We start from the raw sequence: 21,652 nt of genomic DNA, 5'->3' as shown, positions 1-21,652 counted from the left end.
CCTGTATATATGAATTTGATTTTTTTATTTTTAAGGAGTGATCCACATGCCCAATATCCTACGGGTCTACAGACGAATAAAATTACTAGTACTTCTACTACTGGCAACGGCCTTGCCGCAGTGGCTACACCGGTTTCCGTGAGATCATCGAAGTTAAGCGCTGTTGGGCGTGACCGGCACTTGGATGGGTGACCATCCAGCGGCCATGCGCCATTTTTCGGGGTGCACTTAGCCTCGTGACGCCAATTTAGGAGCTACTCGACCGAATACTAGCAGCTTCGGTCAAGAATACTATCATAACGACCGGGAGAACTGTGTGCTGACCCCACTCCCCTCCTATCTGCATCCTCCTTTGAGGATGACATGGCGGTCGGATGGACCCGGTAGGCCACTCGTGGCCTGAAGACGGAGTACTACTTCTACTACTGCTTCTCCTTCTACAAAAGCTGTAGTAGCAGTAACAGTAGTAGTAGTAGTAGTAGTAGTAGTAGTAGTAGTTTTTGTTGTTGTTGTTGTTTATGTTGTTGTTGTTGTTGTTGCTGTTGTTGTTGTGCTAAGAGTCGAAGGACATGGAGGCGTGGCAGTAATTGAGAAGGAAGTGAGACGGGGCTGTAGCTTGACAAACAAAAACTGTGAGGAAACTTCTTAGCAGATTAAAACTGTGCGCCGGACCGAGACTCGAACTCGTGACCTTTGCCTTTCAAGGGCAAGTGGTCTACCAACTGAGCTATCCAGGCACGAGTCACGGCCCGTCCTCACAGCTTCAATTCTGCCAATATCTCATCTCCTACCTTCCAAACTTCACAGAAGCTCTTCTGCGAACATTGCAGAACTAGCACTTCTGGAAGAAAGGATATTGCTCTGAGAAATGGCTTAGCCACTGGGAGATGTTTCCAGAGTGACGGTTGTGATACTGTTGATGATGATCAGTCTGTCTGAAGTGGACATTATGCTCGGTGGCTCCCTTCGTGCTTCTCGAGAGGAATAGGCTCTGCGTCGGCACCAGCTCTCTCATTCTCCCGTGTCACATCGTCATCATCGTCATCATCATACAACAGAAACAAACGCTACACTATACACTTTTCCATCATTACACTCACATACCTTCTACAAATATACACATAGTTCAGCTCCCACGTATCCAAGACAGGGGCAAATGTGCGCGAAGAAAGAACACGCTTTCCGACCGTCGGGTTTTCAACCCAACAGTGTAATATTACATTTACATCCTTAGAGGCGGTTGTCCAGTGATCATGTGAACATTAGGGGAACAAAGTCGGATATTTGCAAAATTTCGTATAATGATTGGAGAGAGAGTCATGAACAACTTACTAAGAATCCTCACCAGTGGTGTATGGGCGTGATAGGTGAGATGTTTAATGGTCACTATTTTAAGTATTTCTTGAACAATTCGAAAACCTCGGGTTCTAGCAAAAATGTTTCCCAGTACAAAATTAAACTACATTACATTTCTTACAAAAAAGGACATATTCATTTGTTTTCTCTAGGACTTATAGTTTTCGCAGTGAGGTGGAAAGATAGCAGACTATTAAAATAGTGTTTTTAGTGGTATGAAATTACTGTTTAGTAATAAATCAAGTCTTCATTGGCTGGTCTACGTCTAAGGACTTGGAAGATCGGTTGAACGGATCGGATGGTATCTCGATAAGACGCGCTGGAAGTAAGAGATGAGATTTGTTAGTTAAGCACCAAAATAACTGAGGACAGCGGAAATGAAGAGTGTATAAGACGTAGATTCACAATAGCAAGACAGGCTTACGTGAAAATCTGATGTGTGTGTACATCGAATTATAAGTTAATTATTATGAAGTGTTTTATGAGTGTAGTCTCATATGAAAATCAAACGTGAACTGTAAATAATACAAACAGAACGAAAATAGAAGCGTCTGAATTGTATTATAGCAGAACATTGCTGAAGACTGGGTGAATATATTGACTAACTAATGAGAAGGTATGGAATCGAATTAGGGATACAAGATCTTTACGACAAAGCCGTAACCTTTACGGCAAAGCTGTATTAAAAGAAAGGATATGTTGTTACAACACATTCTGAATCATCAAGAAGTTCTGAATATTGTGGCCGAGCGGTTCTAGGCGCTTCAGCCCGGAACCGCGCTGCAGCTACGGTCGCAGGTACGAATCCTGCCTCGGGCATAGATATGTGTGATGTCCTTATGTTAGTTAGGTTTAAGTAGGTCTACGTTCTAGGGGACTGTTGACCTCAGATGTTAAGTCCCATAGTGCTCAGACACTTTTTTTTTTTTTGGTCCTGAATTTGTTAATGTATAAGGGGCATTCAAATGAAAGCCATCACTAGTGTGAAGTAACGGTAATGATTTTATTAACTCAAAGGTTATACACAGCACACATACTCAAAAATAGTCGCCAAAACTGTTGGCACATTTATCCCACTGTGACTCTATCCGGTCGATTCCATCGTCGAAGAAACTGGTAGGCTGCTGTCGGATTCAGGCCTGGACCCAGTCACACACTTCGTCGTCCGTTGCGAATCGATGTCCGCGAATAGCTTGTTTTAGATGTCCAAACACGTTAAAGTCACACGGTGAAAAATCGCGACTGTACGGTGGATGTTCCAGCGTTTCCCACCTACGACACAGATGGTCTTCCAACACGTCCAGGACGAACATCGTAGTGACTCGCGCCCCTCAAGGAATCGTTTGCGCCATTCCACAATACTTGAACGACTTAGACTGTACTCACCGTACACAGCCTTCACCCAGCGAAACATTTCACGGCCTCCAACTCCCTCCGCCGCCAAAATCGGATCACTCCTCGTTGTCCCTTTTACTTGCCTGCATGTTCGGTAGTGGGCAACTTGTGTGACTACCTTCTCTTCGGCGTGAAACCAAACTCGCGCTATGGAATATCAGACTGTGTCCACGCGTCAGTTTCTCTACCAATAGGTGGCGCCACCATACCCGCAGTTACGTGGTGCCACCTTACGCGTAAGGCAAAGCTGGACGCAGTGGCCAGGTTTCATTTGAATGAACCTCATAGACAAATGTAACGGGTAAAAGTTGTAGGTCTATAAATTCTTCATTACATTAGGCAGCTGCAACTGGGTGTAGGGTGCAGTAGTTACACACTTGCCAAAATACTTTGAGAAGCTGGAGTGCTGCATGAAATCCGTGTATGGACTATTGGTTAAAACAGCAACAATACACCCTCGTTGTGTTACTGGATCTTATGGTGTCATGGACTTTCCGATCGTAGGTTTTTTAACCCTTTACGTCAGTGTTCTGTTTCCGATCACAAATATTTCAACCGTGGCTTCTCCGACCGTCGAAGGAATCAGCAACATTGGGGGAAGTTCTGGTCGGAAATACCAGGTGCAAAAGTGGTTGGTGTTAGCCGTTGCTTTCGCGTCCGTAGTGTAATAAGAATATTCCTTCACATTTTATCCACGTTTATGACTGACTACGAACATAGTAGATAGGCATTTTAAATGCTTTTTAAATTATTTTTGGTCACATTAAAAAGAAAACGAAAGATCAAATTGGTGCGAGTTAAACGAACGGCAATAACGTATGGACTCCTTTTTAAATACGTCCGATTGCCGAGGGCGTAATTAGGCGGGAACCTAGAAGTAGGGCTGTATTACATTTATGAACTTGCTTATCAGAAATATTTGGCTGTTAATTTCCGAGTATGTCGCGATTTTCCTGGGTGTGGTTACGCAGGAACCTAAGATCAAAGCCGCAATTGCTCCACGTGAAACGAGCAGGCAGTATGGTACTCCTTTTTCTTGCCACATCAAAAGACGCCGCAACAGTGAGAGCGCCTCTGGTCGGAAATACCACGGTACAAATCTGGTTGGTGGTAAGTGGAACGGTACCTGCGGCACCTACAATGGGCATTAAAATCAAAATGAGTCAGGTGAAAAAAAGTAAGTAAGCTGTTTATTATTTCAGAAGTAATCGCCATAACTGTTAACACTTTTATCCCACTATGAGCCAAGGCGGTCAGTGCCTTCATGGAAAAGTATTTACGGTTGTCTACAGAACCATGATTGAACCCAGGCGTGCACCTCTTCGTCCGAAGTAAATCGACGGCCACGAACGTCTTTTTTCCCTTCAGCGTTCAAAACATACGTGAATCGCTTGGGGAGGGATAGGGACTGCATAGAGGATGTGTAAGGACGTCGCAGCTAACCTTCTGCAGCATACCTTGCCAATGTGTGGGCCCGTCCAGTCCCGATCTCTCCCAGTTCCCCATGCCAGTTCTGTATTTTTGGAGCCCTGCAGAAAGACATTCGCGGACGTCGATTTGCTCCGAACGAAGAGGTGCACCCCTGGCTTCATTCACGGTTCTGTAAACAACCGCAAACATTTGTCCACGAGGACATCGACCGTCTCGGCTCCCAGTGGGATGAATGTGTTAACAGTTCTGGCGATTACTTCTGAAGTAATAAACAGTTTGCTTACTTTTTTTTGCATCTGTCGTGCAAAAGGGTCCGAAACGCCAACTGTCGGGAAGTCCACGGAGCCGATCTTACAGAGCGTCAGTCCGTGCGTGGTCCAGCAACTCTCGCGCGCGTAAACGGGGCATCAAGATGGAGAGTGTCACTCCATTACCGCCGTCTTCTCTGGAGGCTCTGCCGTTAGAGAGCAGCGTAGGTGAGGAGAGTAAAACCGGAGGGATGTGTGGGTAGAGCGCGCCTACTGAACGGACACGAGACGGTGCAGTGGCTCGGGTTGTTGACCCGGCCGTCGCGCTGCCAAAACCGCCTCCGGCGCTGCTCCGCGTCACAGCCTGGCCTTTCTGGTGCCTGGGCTGTCTCTCCTGCGGCCTCGTCCGCTTGCGTCCCGTCTTCATCGCACCGCGCGGAGACGAGCGATGAAAACAAACACGATTCCCTGCCGTCTTTGTGAATTATTAGGGTACAGCGATGAGATTGACTCTTGTTCTTCTGATGGAGAAAACTAGAAAGTTTCCTGCCTTCAGGTTCCATGTCATGATCTTTCTTTCGACTCCAAGACAACAAATCCATCAGTATAGCTGAGGTCTTTCGCCAGCTGTTACGTGAAAATCTCCTGAATGAGCCCGCGATCATTGTGAGTAATGTATGAGCAAAACTGTATAGATAGCTGAGTATTTTTCTTTGTGTATTACGTCTTTCTGGCTGCTGCCCTGGTTATATGTGTAGTTTAGATTAAAGGAACGTACGAATCAGAGGTGTTTGTTGCACATTATAAGGCTGGGTATGCGGAAACTAACTTGTCTCTGGGAGCGGGTTAGCGCAAGATAGAACTATATTAATTTGCTAAGGAAACTGTTCAGTTCTTAATAATGCGTTTTAGAAGTCAACACATGATAGTGCATTGACCAAATTTCATCTCGTAGGGCACAGTTTATATAAAGGGTGAACATTAATAAAAGCGACAAACTGCAGGGACGGATTCCTTGCTGGGAACGCAGGAAAAAGGTCCTATGAACATGTGTCTGGAAGTGCATCGTTGCCACGGTAAATGGCGATGATGGTTCCTCTGACCACGTGGTGTGTGTTCCTTGCGGGGTGAGGGCTGTGTGATGACGCACCGCCTTGTAAGCAGCAGAATGATCCGGTATTCAAGTCGGGAACATGCGGAGATGGTATGGTGTCTGTGTACGACCAAGCAGATGGAAAGCGTCGAGAGGCATCACAATTATACGAAAACAAGTGCACTCACAGACACCAACCACATCACACAACATTTCAAGGCCTTTTTGGGCGTCTGTGTGATGACGGGTCCTTTCAGACTGACGAACGTGCATGGAGGCAGAGGACTGTGCACCAGATATGCAGGTCCACGTTCTACAGGATATTGAGACGACCCCTAGTACAAGCTCCGGGGAAGTAGCCCGCCAGCATGGTGTAATTCAGAGTACGATTACGTGTATCCTGCATGACAACCGCTAATATCCATAACACCTACAATCTCATGGAAGCCACTTTGAACGTATGTTGTCACGTGTTTGCGGTGCAGATCTGTACTGTGTGCAGGGACGATTTGTTGTCGTTGAAGCACACCGTCCACTTCCGGTAGATCATCGTATCAACTTTCTTCCTCTGTTGCCAGATAGGAACCCGTCCCTGCATTTTGTCGGTTTTATTGATGTTCACCTCGTACAGGTATATTGGGGAATCTTAAGAGCAAATACAACTTTTATAATCACAACAGAATGTTAAGGCAAAATATATTCAGTACGGAAGTTCTTTGCGTAATGGATCCCTTACGGTAGTTTGTAGGGGGAGGGGGTGTTAGATCTGGAAGTATGTAGTATTCTTAATATTTTGGAAGACGAATGGTGGCTTGTAAATAGCCATCGGAAAGTTCCAGTTCAGATCCTGCATTGAACCTGCGTAATACAGAATATTAAATAATTTTCTTGAAAGAAAACGCCTGACTACAATATATTTTTTCCTTTCCATTAGAGGCAAGGGGGGTCGTAATGCCCTCTTGCCCTCATGTGTGGCGCCGCCGCTGTTGATTGGATATGCCTTGAGGGATGAATTAATGAAGCTGCCATAGTTTGGTGAACTCTTCATGAATCTGTTTCTGACATCTAAAAATAGAATTTTATTAATTTTCAATTGCATTCATCCAAGTCGTGTTGTATAATTTAGGTATGAATGCTTTAATTTTGAAAAATAAGTATGATATGAAAGAGAAACATGATATTAAAGCAGCATTTCCCACACTAGCGCGACCTATCTGCTAGCACTTGTATCTTAGTAAACTTTTTGAACCGAGTTTACAGTCGACATCGCACTTAATGATGGGTTTTATTGATATTGACACTGAATATTCAAGAAAGGAAATAGGAGTAACCCATTGAATTACAGACCCATATCACTGGCCTCAATTTGCAGTAGGATTTTGGAGCATATACTGTACCCGAACATTATGAATCACCTTGAAGAAAATGACTTATTGACACATAACCAACACGGAATCAGAAAATATAGTTCTTGCGCAACACAGCTAGCTCTTTATTCCCGTGAAGTAATGACTGCTGTCGACATGGGTTCTCAGATAGGTTCCATATTCCTAGATTTCCAGAAGGCTTTTGGTATCGTTCCTCACAAGCAACTATTACTCAAACTGCATGGATATGGAGTATCGTCTCAGTTGTGTGACTGGATTCGTGATTTCCTCTGAGAGAGGTCACAGTACGTAGTGATAGACGGTAAATCATCGAGTAGAACAGACGTGATATCTGGCGTTCCGCAAGGTAGTGTCATAGGCCCTCTGCTGTTCCTGAGTTATATAAATGATCTAGGCGATAATCTCAGCAGCACCCTTAGAGTGTTTGCAGATGACGCTGTAATTTACCGTCTATTTAAATCATCGGACGATCAATTCCAATTTCAAAATGATCTAGAGAGAATTTCTGTATGGTCCGAAAAGTGGCAATTTGCACTAAACAAAGAAAAGTGCGAGGTCATCCATATGGGTCTAAAAGAAACCCAATAAATTTTGGGTATACGATAAATCGCACAAATCTGAAGGCCGTGAGTTCGGCTAAATACCTAGGAATTACAATTACGAACAACTTAAATTGGAAAGACCACTTAGATCATTTGTGGGGAATTCGAAACAAAGTCTGCGCTTTGTTGGCAGAACACCTAGAAGATGCGACAAACCCACTAAAGAGACAGCCTAGATTACTCTTGTCCGTCCTGTGCTGGAATATTGCTGCGCGGTAAGGGATCCTTACCAGCTAGGAATGACGGAGGACATCGAAAAAGTGCCAAGAAGGGCAGCTCGTTTCGTGTTATCGCGCAATAGGGGTGAGAGTGTCACGGATATGATACGCGAGTTGGGGTGGCAGTCGCTGAAACAAAGGCGGTTTTCTTTGTGGCGAGATCTATTTACGAAATTTCGATCACCAATTTTCTCTTCCGAATGCGTAAATATTTTGTTGACACCCACTTATTTAGGGAGATAAATGGTGATCATAATAAAATAGGAGAAATCAGAGCTTGAACGGAAAGATTTAGGTGTTCCTTTTCCCACACGCCATTCGAGAGTGGAATCGTAGAGAAGTAGTATGAAAATGGTTCAATGAACCCTCTGCCAGGCACTTAAGTGTGAATTGCAGAGTAACCATGTAGATGTAGAACGTCGTCCTACAAATTCTAAATTTTGGAGAGTATTTTTTTTAATTGAAGTCGTAATTTTTCCATATTTTGTAGCGTGATAAAGTATAACAAATACTTCTCAGTATCATGTTTCCTTAATTTTAAATACAGATCTGATGAGAGTAGTAGCCGAAACGACGTAACAAGTACACAAATATATTAAGCGATCTAGACGGTTTTGTACACAAAGTATCCGTGTTTTATTTTTATAGACGGAACTACGACGATGTTCTGAACTTGTGTAGATGAATGTGTCGAAGCAGCGAAGCCCAGTACAGAAGAAATAGGCCTAATTATGAATATGGAGTGACAGTTGAAAATGTGTTCCAGGCTGGGGCCCCACCCCAGATTCCCAGCTTCTCACAAGCTGTCCCCTTAAACATCAAGCTATCTGAGTGGTCTTCAAAGCCTGGTTCGAACTTTGTCATTGAAGATTCCATTCATGATCTCCGAACACTACAAGCAGAGATTCTCACATAGAGTATTTTTGCAATAGCTTCCCTGTCACAATGGATCTGACAAAGGCACGAGTCTTAACGTTCCCGGGTTCGATTCCCGGCGGAGTCAGGGATTTTCTCTGCCTCGTGATGACTGGGTGTTGTGTGCTGTCCTTAGGTTAGTTAGGTTTAAGTAGTTCTAAGTTCTAGGGGACTGATGGACCATAGCTGTTGTCCCATAGGGCTCAGAGCCAACACCAACAACGTGTCTTACGCTACCATAGGAGATATTTGTCAATGGAATTAAACTCGCCGAAATAAAATCTATGACATAAGTGCATCCTCGATTATTATTTAATTCCCATTGAATCCTTTCGTTTCACTAGTTGAATTCAGTTCATCTATATCGCGTGTGATAGGATAATTCACAGCGCTCCGTGATATTCGTTCATCTTGTAGATCTGTTCCGGTGTGAAGAACAGCCTATCTTTGTTCGCGTGTAATAAGAGGAATCATTGCTGACAGTGCAAGTTCGCCAGGCTTGAAAACGTGCGCTTATAGTTTAATGGTTAAGGCGACTGTTTGTCAAAAGCAGGAAAATAGGGCTCTAATTTTCATAAGTCACGATATATTCATTACTGAGGATTTCAGTATTTTCTGAGCGTTATTTCATTTATATCATTTCATCTAATTCCCTCTTCGCTGGTCACATCTCCATTACGTTGATTTATTCCATGTCAATGTAATAAATACAACTGATGTTAAAAGGATCTGTTGAATAGTGTCGACCTTAATACGCTATGATCTTAAAAGGCAGTATTGTAGCTTGCTGCTGAAACGACAATGCAGAACTCGATATTGCTACTTTGTATTGTAAATCACAGCTGGGTAAACTCAAGACAGTGCCCCGAAACAGGAGAAAGAATCCAAAAGCATTATGTTACAGGATAAATGTTAACTACTGAGGTCTGTTACATTCTGTGAACAGCGTTGTGTTACACAGTGAAACACTATGGGAAGGGACCAACACCTGAAATCAGTAGCAGGGTTGTAGGGTTGCCGAATGGCACACATAGATTTGTTGGGTATGGACGTCCGCAGAAATTTATTCAGGGAGGGGAGACTAAAATCACGATTTTTTAATGTAGATCACTTGTTCAGTTACGATGCGACACAGAAAACTTGTTATATTAGAATTATATTAGAAACTTATTGTTATATTAATTGATGGAAATCCATGGCGTACGAGAATTCAGTAATGAATAAAAACTTCGTATTCCAAATTATATGGTGAAGAAGTGCCTCCTCTTGCTCCCCTCCCCCCCCCCCCCCCCCTGCCCAACCATCCCCTGCACTTCCATTCCCCCCCCGTGCCGAAGCCTCTGTAGTATGTTGGAAGAATACTGGAAAACTGCAGTGCACCTTATTGTACACTACACCTCCAGTATTTAAAGTTTTTATCAAATACGCCTGAATTCGGTAACGTGTTGCTAGGATAGCGCCAGGTGGGCGTAATAACAGAAATTCAAATGAAGTTTATATGCTAGTCTTAGGAAGAAGACTAACACAGCACACGAATGCAATATGGAGTAGTTTTCATAAGGCACACTTAAGGAATACGTATGTACAGAAGATGCAAGTGGAGGGAAATGCTGCAAATGAGGCACTAGTTCCTGAGCACCACACGAACACCGAAGGTCATCTCCAAGCAGAAGTAAATCTCACTTCAGCAAATTGTCTTTGAAACGACCGACTACAGCACGCAAAGTTAAAGCCTTCCTATGTGGCAAAGCCTCTTGATGATCGGGAAATATCTCTTTCGCGTGAGTAGTAAATTGTCCACGAATGACTTTGTTTTTCCATAATACCATTCAATGATTCTCATGGCTGTTCTTCAAGAACCTCAGTCACCCATCAGCTGTATTCTTCTTCTGCTTCTCCTCCTTTTTCTTTTTCCCTTTTCTCTAAGGGAAGCCCATATGCAGCAACGATCGCTGAACGGCCCTTGAGGAGACTGTTGGTAGCCCCGTGGTTCATCTGGGCAGACAACAGTCGCACGTCCATTGACCCGTACACATCTCCGTAGCCGTCGTTCACCCCTGTTATTTAAGATCCGTAGTGCAACACAGTTGATCGGCACCGGTTTTGGATAGCGCCATTTTGCTATGCTCGGGTACTTGAACCACGGCGGCAAGCGAACAGTTTAGAAACTTAGCCGTTTATGAAATGCTTCCACACTTGGCCCGACAGCAAATTGTCATGCCCTTTTGGACGTGAGGCTAATTGCTTCATTGCTGAATTACAACGGCTACATTTTTCTTCCACGTCCGTTCCCCCTCCCCCCCCCCCCCTGCCCCCAGTTCTGGGAGCAGAGCGCTAACACTCTCGGCTGTCGGAGAGGGTAATCACTCATCTATATTTGGCGTATAAAGTGGAGATGCTTCTCGTTCAGACTGCATAGTAACGCAATCAACATCGTAGGAAAGCGAATACTACAGAACGTATTCTACATGGAAGACAATTAATAATCTTGAAATGTAAATGAAACAGGGAGCTTTGATTACACGAAATTTGTGCTGTGGAAAAAAAAAAATATTTCGACTTAAAACTATAATATAAGGGAGATTTTTTCTGAAGTATAGCTAATCTAATATGGCAGAACAAGCTCTGCAACTGGAGTGGAGACGATACACAACAAAAACGTTCTTGTAAAAAACACGTAAAATACACTGATGGAAAAAATCACGACACCAAGAAGGACATGTGCATCATAAACGAAATTTAGTAGGCACATTTCTACATCTGAAAGATTATGTCTGTTCAGATTTCGCGATGTTCCCACAAGAATGGCGCTAAGGAGGCAAATCAGGTTTGCTTTAAATACACACTGCAGTGGTCGTGAGCGTTAGTTACGTTTGCCTTTTAAGCCGACAAAGACGCCATTATCAGCACCTCACTAAGTTTGAACGAGGTCATATGATAAAGCTACCTGAAGTTGGACGTTCCTTCCGCGCTGTTGCAGAAAGACTTGATAGGAATCTAGCCATTGTACATGACTGGCAGCGAGCTTTGATCACGAGAACGTACGGTCGCATGAAGAGCGGGACTCCGAATACCACGTGGCACTACCGCACTACCGAGAGGGAAGGCCTTCGTGTCCGCAGTATGGCTCTGGCGCATTGTACTGCATCTGCAGCAGCAATTTGAGCGGCAGTTGGCACCACGGGTACACAACGAACCGTTACAAATCGGCTAGGCCGGTATTACACTATCAAATTTCTTTGTCAAAGATATTTGATGGGATAATAGGAACTTTGTTAAATGTCGTCCAATATTTGATCAAATTTAGGGCCTCGCTGTAGATTTGATCAAAGAAGTCGCTTGTCTTCTGTTCACTGCAATGTGACATGTTACCACATTTAGCGCTAGCATCGCTGCAGCGTTCTGTCGTCTGTAGTGTTTTTATAAACATTGCCGGTAAATACAATTGGTGTGTGCCGACAACAATGTGAGGATCTGCAACCAACCTGTCTATGTTTTTAGGCACACTGGGCCTGCACCTGGAGTTATTGTCCGGGGTGCTATCTCGTATTACTAGCAGGAGCACTCTCGTGGTAATCGGACGCACCCTGGCTGATAGTTTGTACGTCAATCGAGTGCTGCCATTCATGAACAGCAGTCCATGGAGTGTATTCCAACAGGATAACGCTCGCCCACATATCGCTGTTGTATCCCAACATGCTCTACAGAGGCTCTGTAAGTCAAGTTTTATACAAGAACACTGCAGGACCACGCCTGTTCAGTATAAAATGTTAAATCGAAACACCTTCAGCCGTTTAATGTCCGGTTTAGTATATTTGTGCAACCAGTTCCAGCGTTACCTTACACCATATTCAAGAGGTGGGATTCTTCCTTCACGTCGGTCAGGGAGCCTGAACATAGTGTAATGTAACGCTTTAAATGGTTGCACGAAAAAATTAAAACTGGAAATTTAGACCCTGAAGGTGTTTCGATTTGGCATTTTTGTTCTACAGAGTGATGATACATTGCCTTGGTCTGCTCGATCACCAGATCTGTCCTCAATCGTCACATACGGGACAACATCGGACTACAACTTCTACGTCATCCTCAAATAGCATTAACCGTGCCTGTATTGACCGACCGAGTGCTACAGACATGGGAATCCATCCCACAAACTGGCATCAGCACCTGTACGACGCAATGCATGCACACTTTCATTCAACATCGGTTATAATGTACCGGTGTTTCACATTTGCAATGGCTTATCTCGCGCTTCCAATTAACGTGTGAACTCGTAATGCTGATCACTTAAATATGTGTCCTAGACAAATGTATTCCCGAAATTTCATTACTGTACATTAATTTTTTTTCATGTTGCAATTTTTTTTGTCAGTGTGAACTGTTCATAATAGTTCAAGTAGTATTCCAAAATACGTGTTAGCCACACAGCACGATAATTCACGTACAACAAATTCACATGTTTCTAAATAGTACAATTAAAATCCGTGATACACAAAAACTACTGTGCAAAAAGGAATTACATCCAGAATGAATCTATCATTCTGCAGCGAAGTGTATGCTCATTTGGAACTTCCAGGGAGATTACAACTGCTTGCCGGTCGCGAGAATTATTACTATCGAGTTTTCAGTAGTACGTAACAATAGTTGTAAGAGATCCCACATAGTTCCACATTACACAAATAAATCACAATCGAAATCATTAAACAAAACAAAAGGGAAATTGAGACAAAAAACATACGCAGAGTGCAGAAACATGTCTTTCTTGTCAGAATCCGTACATACAAAGTCCGGATAGTTTGTCATAGCCGTACCATGGCATTATACCTATATGTAAGTCCTGTTTTGTTTAACAGAGGTAAAGGGTGCTCTCACACACACACACACACGCACACACACAAAACAGCGAGATGGAAACTTTTTTTCCCCCTGTGATGATGGACAGCATTATCCTCAGGAACACATTCATAATTATTCCAATCTTCCGGTTTCGACAATTGTTTTCGCGATTTTCCCCTTGTGTATTGTAAACTTAGTGTAGGGCGAAGGTTTTAGAAAAACTTAAGAGCGACAAATTTGTATGGTGGTATAATAAAATGTGTGTTTAGCAACCGGTTCGTCGTGGTTCTCGGTGTGAAAAACGAAGATTGACGGTAAACATCATAATATTAATACGTAAACACGAAAATTGAAGTACTGGTTTTTAACATTAATTGTACAAGGCGTTCAATGATCCTTACATAATTTGAAAGATACTTTGCCATAGATGTGCACAAACATAAAATAATGTGTGTGGATGTAGCCGTTAAGAATGTTAAAAGGAAGTAAAAGCTTCAACATTCATAATGCTGATGTTACCTTTGGCATCACGTATTAAAATCTCCAAGACCTGAACATCGAAAATTGAAGAGCTGATAACCTCTGTCCTGCGCACCGATTAGGTGCTAAGGTAGAAACGCCACACGGAAGGAACAACATTTCGTGAAGTCGCATTCTGGGGGCTTTCATGTTTACATGTTTGATTTGTAGTAACACACGCATACTGGGCAGATACAACTGCTAGGTCGATGATGTTGCCAGCAGTGGGAATCAACATGTAGTAGTAACGAAGTCTGTAAATAATGTTGTATATTGGCATCGTTATTTCCCTTTACCTTTATGTAAGAGTAACTGTGTGGTCCTTTGCTGTCATTACCAGAAAATTTGAAGTAAGTTCGGAATTTTTAATTTCTTCATTTTGAATAACTTCTACTTCCGTTGTTATGCGGAAACCATAGAGTATTGTTATGGTATGCCTAGAAGGAGAATGGCAATGGGTCAGTGTGAAAGACGCAGGGCTAAACGGACACCATTTCATTCGTAAAGAAAGTAATTGCAATGTGTACTTTTATAATGACAATGCATCTGTTTTATTCAACGATCATAATATTAATACGTGAGCATCGAAAATTGAAATACCGGTTTTTAAAATTAATTACACAAGGAGGCAAATGAAATATATATAATTCGAAAGAAAGAAACAATGCCTTGGACGTGCACAAAAGATGAAAAAATATGTCTGTTATATAGCTGTTAGGAGAGTTAAAAGCACACACACACACACACACACACACACACACACACACACACACACATATATGATGAAAGTTTTCCTTTGTTCTGACATTGCTACCAACTTCTACCACGCGTAACGACCGGATGCTATGATAGAAACGACACACGAAAGTAACAACTTTTCGTGAAGTTACATTGTAGGAACGTCGATGCTTAAATGTTGCTGATAGTCCATTTGCAGTGACACACGAATACCGGACAGCTACACTGCCGCAACTGCTACGTCGTTGATGTTGACAGTGGAAAACGAAAAGTAGTAACGAAGACGTCGGGACCAGCAAACGTTTATTAGCGTCGTTTTTTCATTTACTTTGTTCTAAGGGTAAACGGGACTAACTCTGTGTTCGTTTGCCTGCGGTACCAAGGTATTTAGTGTGTTTCTAATTTTTGATTACTACAACGTCCCTTATTCTAAGGAAACTATTTGCTTAGGCTGTGCCTCAAAGAATAACATTAATGGGTCGGACTGAAAGACGAAGTGCTAGAGAGAGACAATTTTTGTGTGGAGAAAATATAGGAATAATGCAGATGTTGATCACAATAGTTCTGTTGTCGTTCTGAAAGATAGATTTAAATGTTCACTGAACATAATTCCATATAATTTTGAAAACTGTAACTGCGGTTTGGTGAATTTACAGTACAGGTTTTGAAATGAAAATCATTTTGCGTCTGAGGTGGCTTCATGTGATACGACAGCATTCACATTGAGTTGTCATAAGGGAAAAGTTAATTTGCCGCGTTGAACACTAAAATTTATTTTTTAGCGCACTGTATCAAATAATCGAACAATCAAAGGCAAACCAAATTAATTATTTCTAGAATACACGGGCGCGATCGCGGATTTCACGCCTTAAGCACTGTGCCATGCAAGGAACATTGCTTTTTATTTCTTAACAATACAGACACTGCAATATCGTCGTGTCACTGTTTGTTTTTATTTTTGTGAAGAGGCATATACTATAGTTCTTAGGAAAAGGACAAAGCTGGAGGGCCAAGGCTTATCATCGAATTCGTCACAGGTAACTGGGAAAGTGAAACCCGACTAATTGTATTATAATTTTCGTATGTAATAATATCCCACATTTGATAGCACCGGTTATTCATATGTACATTTTAGGTTTTAATCTTTCAGTTTGGCACAGGAACCTGATTATCCATTTCAGGACTAACATTGATTGTGAAGAGATTCTTGGCGTGGCTGGGTGATTAAGCCACGATATATTTCAGTTTAGTATACTGTATGAATATGTGTAAGATACGGATTCGATCGTCCAAGAACTGAGCTGATTGAAGTGTTCCTTCAATAGTTAGTCACAAATTGTACTTTCATTAGTGAACTAGTTATTGGGTACCCTAATATAGGCCTCAATTACATGAAGAATGACTCTTTGGTTGCTTGATACCGATACCGTTCGATCTTGTGTGTGTAAATTTATCCGTTTTCAAATCTCTCCCGTCTTACAGATGGACACGTACGTGAGAGACGTAATAGAAAAAAGAACTTGCTTTAGAGAAAATACGGGAATCGCAGCTTTCGAAATCGCCGCCGAAGCTTTCACGAGAAAAGTAACGCGTTATCCCGAAGTTTGTAGTTTAATATTCTGCATCACTTTGCTTACTTCTGTTTACAGAAAATGAATGTTATGTAAGTGCGGCTTCAAAAGCAGCCCATGATCACTGAAAGACAGTTCCACAGGCTACTCACAAAAGTCGCATGTACAAGTAGTTTGTATCTTACATAAATTCACCTGATGATGAAATTGTAATTCTCCGAAATGGGTGCATGGAAGATCAATAAATGAAAATGTTTATACTAATACGTATTTTCAGGTATTGTACATATGATGAACTTATCCTGTCTTGTGTGCTATTTAATCAATAGTGCTGCTTTTGATCGACATCTACTACTCAGAACTGCGTATGTTATACGTATGTATACTATGCTCGCAAACTCATTGCATGTCGTATTGACTGATCTGTTTACTATACTTTCCGATCCCGTTGTACTCTTTGAGTCATTGTCGACCACCATCCTCTTGGAGATACTTCTCAATTCACAAGGTTTGCTCTGACCTCTGTAATATGGTTTCTGATCACTCTTACGTAGTCGTTAAGGAGTTTCTGTCTGTCAGTGCAATCGAAAGGAAGTGGAAGAGAACAATGCGAGCGTCGTCCGAAACATCCGTACTTTGTTGCTTACTTGATATACGGTTGTCCGTTTACAGTGGTCTTCATAGACTGCCGTGTAGTTGCATTTGAGACGTATCCCATTGTTTCTCGGAGTCAGAACCATAAGCCATTGGTCCAAGAATGCGGAGAACACATTTATGAAGAACGAAGACAATGTGATATATCACTGCTGGTGCAATTATGTTATGTATTCCCCCCTTGCCAGACTATGTGTCTGCTCAGAGCTGACAGGTGTTACAAGTACCCTGCGAACACATTCTGCACCCAGCCACACTTGAAATTCTGAGCCTGTAAAACAGGCGTGTTCCGTAGCGTGGAGCGTCATGTGACAGCACATCGCACTGATCAGTTTCGGGTAGTTAGATCCCTGTCACATGGCAGGTTGAAATTGGGTGATGGACGAGAAACATACGTATCCTGCTCTTCCATTTCACACGCCCTTAGCACTATTCTTTCAGAGTGAAGGATTATCCATTATAACAGCTGTTACTGTACGTTTTCCTATCCACTGCGCGTCCTCGACGGCATCGGGAAATGCTGACAAGAAAGAAGGCATTTCGCCACCCGCCAACTGTTAAGATTATACGTCGTTCCCATTTATCTTGACCGCTCCAAATAACTTTTTGTCCAGCAGAAAAATAAAAAAACTAATCATGGGGGTATTTTCAGTCTTTGCAACTAAATGAAAGACAATCTGTTTCTTTGCCATACGCGTTTCACTTCTTTTATTTATGAAGCACCTTCAGTGGCCCATAAGACATGTCTGTTTTTATATATGTATAAATGTGTTATGAGATAGTTACGTGTATGTTACTATGTTACGTTTTCTCGTGTTTTTCTCTTTTTTTAAATTAGAAACAACTTTTGTTTTTGGTGAATGTGTCATTCTTTGTGAAAGCGTTTTTTTTTAATGTGTGGATATGTTACTTTTTATGTGAGTGGATATCTCTCTCTCTCTCTCTCTCTCTCTCTCTCTCTCTCTCTCTCTCTCTCTCTCTCTCTGTGTGTGTGTGTGTGTGTGTGTGTGTGTGTGTGTGTGTGTGTTAGAGAGGGAGAGAAAGAGAGGGGAGAGGGAAAGAGACATTCATACATAACAACAAAACACACGCACACACAAAACAAATGAGAAATATCAAACCACACACACAACGCAAACCAAAGACGAAAGATAAACACACAGTGACTGTTGGCAGCACTGTACTCTGTAAACACACACACATGTTTACCACACAGTGAAAAGTGCAAGTGATGTGTTGTAATGAACGTGGTTGAGAAAACGCCGGAAAACGGCTAGCTGCAGTATGGTAACCGAATGAACACATGTCCAAGACCACGCACATTGAGTAACAACATTGGAAATCGTAACACCAAACGATAATTTAACCTCACGAAACTTTTGCTAAAAAAGTTGTTTTCAGTAAAAGAAAAGTGGGGAAACGTAACGTAGTAAGATACATGTAACTACTACATAATACATTTATATGTAGTCATATATTACAGGCCGCTGAAGACGCCTCGTAAATAAAAGAAGCGAAACGCCTACGACAAAAACCAAACTGCCGTTCATTTAGTTGGAAAGGAGGAGCATACCTCCATGAATTTTGAAGCAATTAAGGAATGACGGAAAACGGAAAAAAATTACGAAAGAATATATAAATAAAGCACATTTTTTCTTGGTACGATGATAACTTTAAATAGGTAAGTTCCGACAGCATCTAAATAAAATAGGAGTAAAGCAGAGTACTCTCTGAAAAGCAGTGGCATTAAGTCCTGCCGTTCGTGTATGCCGCTCGACTACTCAACACGTCTCCTGTTCGGTGAGTGGTCACATTACTCTTAAGTTATTGACTACCTCATAACTTTGTTCGTTACGAAGATATGGACACTATCGCAGTTTTTTAACTTCACTTTTTTATTCGGTAGGCCACTCCCTCTCCTCAAAACCTGTTCGTAACCGCACCACACGTATCAGAAAACTGACTTTCATTATTCTGTACCAACACACACTGTAGGTACCCGGGGTAATGTGACTCGTCCACTTGCTGGAGTTGGCAGTAAACAGATGGAAACACAAGGAAAACACACACCTCTCATTTAGTAAAGCGTCCTCAGTTGAAAGCTTTTGTGAGTACAGTGTACACGAACGAAGAGAAGGCTGAAATGCTACTCATATGTGACGGGTGTGTATTTTCCTTGTGTTTCCTTTTGTTTGCAGTCAGCTCCGGCAAGTGGACAAGCTATGATACCATAGGTTCCTGCACTACGTGCTAGTACAGCAGAGTCAGTCAGTTTTCTGTTACGTTTTTAATAACGTCACCGTTATTGGATGGTACATTCAGGTGCGTTTTGAACAGGTCTTGAAGAGAGGAAGTACATCACTAAGTAAAAAATATTCCTATTAAAGAAAGAGCTGCTGGTGTTCACATCTCCATTACAAACAAAGTTAAACGGAAGGCTATTCATGCTGGTTAATGTTCACCTGGTAACTAAAGAACATTTGCTTCATAAATATTTAGTTTTACTTGTAGACAAAAAGTTTTTTGATTTGGTTAAGATAAATGGGGCACTCTATATAACGACTCGATTAAATTCAAATAAAAAATGGGCCAAGGCTTCAAGGACACGCGCTCTGACGATTCCATACAAACTTAATCATATATGTAGATGATAATAATAATAATAATAATAATAATAATAATAATAATTCCGTGTGGCTCAGTGGAACGCGATCTGTTGATTTGGAGGCAAAAGCATTACCGCTAGATGATAATTCATCTAAAGGTTCTGATGAGTGAGCTTGCGAGTACCAAAATATGACATATATGGCCGTATCTTTTCATTGCATTGACTTAAAAGCTTACCTTATTTACAGCGCCAAAGGTCCGTAGACCTTAGAATTTGACATAAGTTTCAACTTGACACCTCTGCACGTTCCTGAGAAAAAGGGCTCTTAATAGACAGCCGTATTCTGACTTAGAAGCTTGAATTCCTTACTCCGCCAGGTTATTGTACACCTTGTTATGTGACACAAATTTCACCTGTTCCTGAGAAAAAGGGTCTTAAGAGACGAAGAGACAGAAAGACGGACAACAAACAAAAAATGTGTTATAGTTACAGATTAACAATTTTCGAATTTTCTTCTCCTTACTTGTACTGTGAAACCTTGCTTGTTGTCTAATTTTATGACTTTGCTTCACCGGGAAGAAGTACCCTATAGGAATTATTGAGTGAGTTTGCGATCATTCAATATGTGTGGCATAAACAGCCGTATCTTTTGATTGCATTCACTTAGAAGCTTTAATTTTTTACACCGCCAAGGAACCGTAGATCTGGCATGTAACATAATTTTAAACGTCAGACCTATACCCGCTCCTAAGAAAAACGGGTCTCGACAGATGTATAGATAGATGGACAGCAAATGGTAAAATATTATTTATTGTGTGACATAATTACAAAGTAACCGTTTTTGGATTGATTGCTTTACTTGTACTGCTGAACCTTACTTGTCTAATTTTCTGATTCTACGCCAACAGGAGTATCCAATCAGTTTTGTTGTGTGTGTGTGTGTGTGTGTGTGTGTGTGTGTGTGTGCGTGCGAGAATCCAAACATGTGACATAAATGGCTGCATCTTTTGATTATATTGTCTTAAAAGCTTAAATTTTTCTCACTGCCAAGGAGCCATAGACCTTAGTATGTGGCGTAAATTTGAACTTGATACCTTTAATCTTCCTTCAGGAAAAAGGGTTGTTAATAGTCGGGCAGACAGTCCGACGGACAACACAATGATCCTATAAGGGTTCCATTTTTATCGACTGAGGAACGGAAGCCTGAAAATAAACGGGATCAGTTGAGTGATATGAAACGATATCAAAGAAATGGGCTGAGAATGCAGAACCTGCAATATAAAGAGAAGCCGAGGCAAAAGAAAATACGGACCAGACCAGGATTCATTCCTGGATGTGCTGCTTATCGCAAGAAGTTCCTTTAATCTCTTGTGCTATGCCACGCCACGAAGCCTCCAGGACCGACCCAAACTTACAATGCTACCGATAGGTCCCTCCAACGTCTTTCGAACAGTACAGAACAGTTCGATGCCTGTGGCGTACGAATCACTGTACGCCACATTTTAGTTGACTGTGATTTATATCGTTCTGTCAGGGCGGAAGTTAATATTAGTGGGGATCTGCCCTCGATTCTAGCCGATGACGAGGCGAGTGTCAAGAATGTTTTAAGGTACTGTGATGTTTCTGGGCTTCAGCCAAAAATTTTAGGTTGGAATTTTTAGTGTGTTGCCGAGTGGCTTACCACTCCTTTTTATACTTGTAATAGGCCAGTTCCAAACATATGCTATGTGTTTCATTTTAACCCTTTCACCTACGTTCTCTTGCAGTTATCCTCTTTATGTGCTGCATTCCACTTTGCAACTGTTGACGTGCAAACTGCCTATGTAGCCTTTCACCTTTAATTTTAGTCCTATTTTAGCACTTGCTGCATTTTAGTGACACTCGTCCGTTGTTGTTTCCGTTCGGGCGCTAAAGACTACACTGTTGAGCGCCCATATCCATCCAGAACAGTTCTCCCAAGGGGTATGTGAGAAAAGCACCTTAGTGGACGGAATCATGGGACAGAAACCATGAAGTTTTCTATGGTTTCCGTAAATCGATATTAATCAGCGCCGGAATATTTCCTTTGAAGAGATTATGA

The 21,652-nt window shown here is 41.9% G+C and overlaps 1 protein-coding gene and 1 non-coding gene across 2 annotated transcripts in view; one reads left to right on the top strand and one right to left on the bottom strand.

Annotated features, from left to right (window-relative positions):
• The window catches only part of LOC126277981 (RNA-binding protein fusilli-like), a 442,836-nt gene that overhangs the window by 90 nt on the left and 421,094 nt on the right, over positions 1 to 21,652 (top strand). The window lies entirely within an intron of this gene.
• On the bottom strand, positions 663 to 737 carry Trnas-uga (transfer RNA serine (anticodon UGA)). The gene has a single exon. It is a non-coding gene; the product is annotated as a tRNA-Ser (tRNA).

This window comes from Schistocerca gregaria, chromosome 6 (assembly GCF_023897955.1).
Source record: "Schistocerca gregaria isolate iqSchGreg1 chromosome 6, iqSchGreg1.2, whole genome shotgun sequence".
Classification (NCBI taxonomy): Eukaryota; Metazoa; Arthropoda; class Insecta; order Orthoptera; family Acrididae; genus Schistocerca; species Schistocerca gregaria.
This window is presented reverse-complemented; position numbering and strand designations above follow the sequence as displayed.